Here is a 7,353-nt window from a genome sequence, read left to right as displayed (position 1 = left end):
AAAGCTGAAACTCCAGTACTTTGGCCACATCATGAGAAGAGCTGACTCACTGGAAATGACTCTGATGCTGGGAGGGATTGGGGGCAGGAGGAGAAGGGGGCGACCGAGGATGAGATGGCTTGATGACATCACAGACTCAATGGACGTCAGTCTGAGTGAACTCCAGGAGATGGTGATGGACAGGGAGGCCTGGCGTGCTGCGATTCATGGGGTCGCAAAGAGTTGGACACGACTGAGCGACTGAAATGAGCTGAACATGCTACATTCCTCAGTTTATTTCTTATCTTTCTAAATCCTGTTTGCCCCTAGCATCTTAAGATGACTATCTCCTAAAAAGGCGTCTAGCTATTCTTAATTATTCCGAAACTCTAAACTCAGTAAACAAAGATCATGGCACCTGGTCCCATCAATTCATGGGAAATAGATGGGGAAACAGTGGAAACAGTGTCAGACTTTATTTTTGTGGGCTCCAAAATCACTGCAGCCATGAAATTAGAAGACACTTACTCCTTGGAAGAAAAGTTATGACCAACCTAGATAGCATATTGAAAAGCAGAGACATTGCTTTGCCAACAAAGGTCCATCTAGTCAAGGCTTGGACTGCAAGGAGATTTAATCAGTCCATTGTGAAGGAGATCAGCTCTGGGATTTCTTCGGAAGGGATGATGCTAAAGCTGAAACTCCAGTACTCTGGCTACCTCATGTGAAGAGTTGACTCTTTGGAAAAGACTCTGATGCTGGGAGGGGCTTGGGGGCAGGAGCAGAAGGGGACAACAGAGGATGAGATGGCTGGATGGCAACACTGACTCAATGGATGTGAGTGTGAGTGAACTCCGGGAGTTGGTGATGGACAGGGAGGCCTGGTGTGCTGTGATTCATGGGGTCACAAAGAGTCGGACATGACTAAGGGAGTGAAGTGAAGTGAACTGAACTGAACTGAACTGAAACTCAGCAAACTACTTTTGGCATAAATATTTCCCTCACAAACAGGTCTCAGAAAACAATCCTTCCCAAGGCCTCAAGCTGTGGCCTATATGCTCATCCTGACATTCTTTGTAAAGATTCTTGAACAAATGTCAATGGTTACTTCATTTTTTTTTAAATTTTTATTTTTACTTTAGTTTACTTAACAAAACTGTATTGGTTTTGCCATATATTGACATGAATCCGCCATGGTTGTACCTGAGTTCCCAATCCTGAACCCCCCTTCCACCTTCCACCCCATATCCTCTCTGGATCATCCCTGTGCACCAGCCCCAAGCATCCTGTATCCTGTATCAAACATAGACTGGCGATTCGTTTCTTACGTGATAGTATACATGTTTCAATGCCATTCTCCCAATTCATCCCACCCTCTCCCTCTCCATCAGAGTCCAAAAGTCCGTTCTATGTATCTGTGTCTCTTTTGCTGTCTCGCATACAGGGTTATCCTTACCATCTTTCTAAATTCCATATATATGTGTTAGTATACTGTCTTGGTGTTTTCCTTTCTGGCTTACTTCACTCTTTATAATCGGCTCCAGTTTCATCCATCTCATTAGAACTGATTCAAACGTATTCTTTTTAATGGCTGAGTAATACTCCATTGTGTAAATATACCACTGCTTTCTTATCCATTCATCTGCTGATGGACATCTAGGTTGTTTCCATGTCCTGGCTATTATAAACAGTGCTGCAAGGAACATTGGGGTACATGTGTCTCTTTCAATTCTGTTTCCTTGGAGTGTATGCCCAGCAATGGGATTGCTGGGTCATAAGGCAGTTCTATTTGCAATTTTTAAAGGAATCTCCACACTGTTCTCTATAGTGGCTGTCCTAGTTTGCATTCCCACCAACAGTGTAAGAGGGTTCCCTTTTCTCCACACCCTCTCCAGCATTTATTGCTTGTAGAATTTTGGATCGCAGCCATTCTGACTGGTGTGAAATGATACCTCTAATGGTTAGTTTTTAGATTATTTTCTGGGCACAGCTAAAGAAGGCTTTGTTCTTTCTCTCAAGCACCTTAATATTCTTTCCAGGCAACCTAACAGAAGAAAGGAAAGAACAAGTCAGAATCACAAGGCCTAACTCCTCCATCCTGGGCCGTGCCTGCAAGATGAGAAGAGGGGGTTGGGGCCATGCTTCCATTTTGTCAATAATGCCTAACGTACCTGTAGGAGATTTCTGGAGATTACAAGTGAAATGACATAAAACATACAAGACATACAAAAGACAGACAGGACACCACTCTGGCCAGAGGAACAACTGGGCAAACTAATTGCCATTTATTATTATAAAGCCCCCCAGGCAGAATTCCAGACTGTATGAATTAAGCCTTTTCAGTACAGTGCAGGTGCATACATGTTATCATACAGCAAGAGGGAGTGAAATCTCTGTCTACTGCAGAGTCTGCCCAAAGCCCTATCACAAGAAGGAAAGGTTCCCTTGTTAGCAAGGGACCATTAATCTATGGCTATGTCCGTCTCCTTGGCAGAACATCTTGTTTGTAAGCAGCACATCTCCACTTTCCCTATTGTGGCTGCATTAACCCTTCAGTACCTCCCGACAAGAAACAGCTAGAACTGGACATGGAACAACAGACCTGTTCCAAATAGGAAAAGGAGTATATTGAGGCTGTATATTGTCACTCTGCTTATTTAACTTATATGCAGAGTACATCATGAGGAACTCTGGCCTGGAAGAAGCACAAGCTGGAATCAAGATTGCCTGGAGAAATACCAATGACCAAGATATGCAGATGCCACCACCCTTATGGCAGAAGGTGAAGAAGATCTAAAGAGCCTCTTGATGAAAGTGAAATAGGAGAATGAAATGTTGGCTTAAAGCTCCATGTTCAGAAAACTGAGATCATGGCATCCAGTCTCATCATTCATGACAAATAGATGGGGAAACAGTGGAAGCAGTGGCTAACTGTATTTTTGAGGGGTCCAAAATCACTTCAGATGGTGACTGCTGCCATGAAATTAAAAGACACTTACTCCTTTGAAGAAAAGTTATGACCAACCTTGACAGCATATTAAAAAGCAGAGACACTACTTTATCAATTAAGGTCCTTCTAGTCAAGGCTATGGTGTTTCCAGTAGTCATGTATGGATGTGACAGTTGGACTGTAAAGAAAGCTGAGCTCAAAAGTATCAATGCTTTAGAACTGTGGTGTTGGAGAAGACTTTTCAGAGTCCCATGGACTGCAAGGAGATCCAGCCAGTCCATCCTAAAGGAGATCAGTCCTGAATATTCATTGGAAGGACCAATGTTGAAGCTGAAACTCCAATCCTTTGGCCACCTGATGCGAAGAGCTGACTCATTTGAAAAGGCTCTGATCCTGCGAAACATTGAAGGCAGGAGGAGAAGGGGCTTTTGAGGATAAGATGGTTGGATGGCACCACTGACTCAATGGACAAGAGTTTGAGTAAACTCCAAGAGTAGATGATGGACTAGGAAGCCTGGCATCTGTGGTTCATGGGGTTGCAAAGAGTTGGACATGACTGAACTGAACTGAACTGATTGCTTCATGGTTACGTCCGCATCTCTTTCACACACATTTGCACAAACAGACACACTGAGTTAGTAAAGAAGAAAAATCTCTTTATCTGCAGGAGAAAAATATCTAGAGCTCTGTCCATTGTTACCTTGTCCTGAAGAATGTGGGTGAGTCCCCAAGATAAAAGATTACAGCTGCCGGTATACAATGTTCGGATTCATGGCCTCCAGGGGTGGAAACTTGATATGGGCTTGATTACTCTGAGCTTTTGTGGAGCAGAGTTTTATTAAACTATTAAAAGAGCCAAATAATGCTTCAGACATAGACATCAGAAGGTGACAGAAAAGAAAGAGTGCCCCTTGCTAGTTTTTAGTAAGGCTTTATATATCTATTTACAAACTGCTACTCATATTGAGGTCATGGGCAGTGGCCCAGAGCAGCAACCCCACTTCCAAGGAGCAGTGGCTGTGTGGGCACAGGAGGGCTGAGAGGAGCCACTCCACGTTCAAGGTCAGGAGGGGTGGGAATGAGCAGATGTCCCTCGTCCAGGTAAGGAGCAGTGGCTGCCCTTTGCTGGAGCAGCTGTGAAGAGATACCCCACATCCAAGGTAAAAGAAACCCAAATAAGACAGAAAGTGTTGCAACAGGGCATCAGAGGGCAGACACACTGAAACCATAATCACAGAAAACTAAGGAATCTAATCACATGGACCACAGCCTGGTCTAACTCAATGAAAGTAAGCCATGCCCGTGGGGCCACCTAAGAAGGACGGGTCATGGTGGAGAGGTCTGACAGAATGTGGTCCACTGAAGAAGGGAATGGCAAACCACTTTAGTATTCTTGCCTTGAGAACCCCATGAACAGTGTGAAAAGGCAAAATGATAGGATACTAGAAGAGGAAGTCCACAGGTCAGCAGGGGCCCAATATGCTATTGGAGATCAGTGGAGAAATAACTCAGAAAGAATGAAGGGATGGAGCCAAAGCAAAAACAAAACCCAGTTGTGGTTGTGACTGGTGATAGAAGGAAGGTCTGATGCTGTAAAGAGCAATATTGCATAGGAACCTGAAATGTTAGGTCCACGAAACAAGGAAAATTGGAAGTGGCCAAACAGGAGATGGCAAGAGTGAACGTCAACATTCTAGGAATCAGTGAACTAAAATGGACTGGAATTAGTGAATTTAACTAAGATGACCATTATATCTACTACTGCGGGCAGGAATCCCTTAGAAGAAATGGAGTAACCATCATAGTCAACAAAAGAGTCTAAAATGCAGTACTTGGATGCAGTCTCAAAAACAACAGAATGATCTGTGTTCGTCTCCAAGGCAAACATTCAATATCACAGTTATCCAAGTCAATAATGCTGAAGAAACTGAAGTTGAACAGTTCTATAAAGGTCTACAAGACCTTTTAGAGCTAACACCCCCAAAAGATGTCCTTTTAATTATAGGGGACTGGAATGCAAAAGTAGGAAGTCAAGAAACACCTGGAGTAACAGGCAAATTTGGCCTTGGAATACAGAATGAAGCAAGGCAAAGGCTAATAGAGTTTTGACAAGAGAACGCACTGGTCATAGGAAACACCCTCTTCCAACAACACAAGAGAAGACTCTACACATGGACATCACCAGATGCTCAACACTGAAATCAGGTTGATTATATTCTTTGCAACCAAAGATGGAGAAACTCTACACAGTCAGCAAAAACAAGACTGGGCGCTGACTGTGGCTCAGATCATGAACTCCTTATTGTCAAATTCGGACTTATTGAAGAAACTAAGGAAAACCATTAGACCATTCAGGTATGACTAAATCAAATCCCTTATGATTATACAGTGGAAGTGACAAATAGATTTAAGGGACTGATCTGATAGAGTGCCTGATGAACTATGGACGGAGGTACAATGATGAACATTGTACAGAAGACAGGAATCAAGACCATCCCCATGGAAAAGAAATGCAAAAAAGCAAAATGGTTGTCTGGGGAGGTCTTACAAATAGCGGTGAAAAGAAGAGAAGTGAAAGCAAAGGAGAAAAGGAAAGATATAAGCATCCTAATTCAGAGTTCCAAAACATAGCAAGAAGAGATAAGAAAGCCTTCCTCAGTGTTCAATGCAAAGCAATAGAGGAAAACAACAGAATGGGAAAGACTAGCGATCTCTTCAAGAGAATTAGAGATACCAAGGGAACATTTCATGCAAAGATGGGCTTGATAAAGGACTGAAGTGGTCTGGACCTAACAGAAGCAGAAGATATTAAGAAGAGGTGGTAAGAATACATAGAAGAACTGTACAAAAAAGATCTTCACGACCCAGATAATCATGATGGTGTGATCACTCACCTAGAGCCAAATATCCTGGAATGTGAAGTCAAATGGGCCTTAGAAAGCATCACTATGAACAAAGCTAGTGGAGGTGATGGAATTCCAGTTGAGCTATTTCAAATCCTGAAAGATGATGCTGTGAAAAGTGCTGCACTCAATATGCCAGCAAATTTGGAAAACTCAGCAGTGGCCACAGGACTGGAAAAGGTCAGTTTTCATTCTAATCCCAAAGAAAGGCAATGCCAAAGAATGCTCAAACTACCACACAATTGCACTCATCTCACATGCTAGTAAAATAATGCTCAAAATGCTCCAAGCCAAGCTTCAGCAATACGTGAACCGTGAATTTCCTGATGTTCAAGCCAGTTTTAGAAAAGGCAGAGGAACCAGAGATCAAATTGCCAACATCCGCTGGATCATGGAAAAAGCAAGAGAATTCCAGAAAAACGTCCATTTCTGCTTTATTGACTATGCTAAAGCCTTTGACTGCATGAATCACAATAAACTGTGGAAAATTCTGAAAGGATAGGAATACCAGACCACCTGACCTGCCTCTTCAGAAGTTTGTATGCAGATCAGGAAGCAACAGTTAGAACTGGACATGAAACAACAAACTGGTTCCAAATAGGAAAAGGACCAAGTCAAGGCTGTATATTGTCACCCTGCTTATTTAACTTATATGCAGAGTACATAATGAGAAATGCTGGGCTGGAAGAAGCACAACCTGGCATTAAGATTGCCAGGAGAAATATCAATAACCTCAGATATGCAGATAACACCGTCCTTATGGCAGAAAGTGAAGAGGAACTAAAAAGCCTCTTGATGAAGGTGAAAGTGGAGAGTGAGAAAGTTGGCTTAAAGCTTAACATTCAGAAAACAAAGATCATGGCATCATTTCATGGTAAACAGATGGGGAAACAGTGGAAACAGTGTCAGACTTTATTTTGGGGGGCTCCAAAATCACTGCAGATAGTGATTGCAGCCATGAAATTAAAAGACACTCTTTGGAAGAAAAGTTATGACCAACATAGATAGTATATTCAAAAGCAGAGACATTACTTTGCCAATAAAGGTCCATCTAGTCAAGGGTGTGGTTTTTCCATTGGTCACGTATGGATGTGAGAGTTGGACTGTGAAGAAGGCTGAGCGCAGAAGAATTGATGCTTTTGAACTGTGGTGTTGGAGAAGACTCTTGAGAGTCCCTTGGACTACAAGGAGATCTAACCAGTCCATTCTGAAGGAGATCAACCCTGGGATTTCTTTGGAAGGAATGAAGCTAAAGCTGAAGCTCCAGTACTTGGCCACCTCATGTGAAGAGTTGACTCATTGGAAAAGACCCTGATGCTGAGAGGGATTGGGGGCAGGAGGAGAAACGGACGGCAGAGGATGAAATGGCTGGATGGCATCACTGACTCAATGGACGTGAGTTTGAGTGAACTCCGGGAGTTGCTGATGGACAGGGAGGCCTGGTTTGTTGCAATTCATGGGGTTGCAAGAAGTGGACACGACTGAGCAACTGAACTGACCTGAACTCATATTGCAGTTAAA

Source organism: Ovis canadensis, chromosome Y (genome assembly GCF_042477335.2).
Source record: "Ovis canadensis isolate MfBH-ARS-UI-01 breed Bighorn chromosome Y, ARS-UI_OviCan_v2, whole genome shotgun sequence".
Classification (NCBI taxonomy): Eukaryota; Metazoa; Chordata; class Mammalia; order Artiodactyla; family Bovidae; genus Ovis; species Ovis canadensis.
This window is presented reverse-complemented; position numbering follows the sequence as displayed.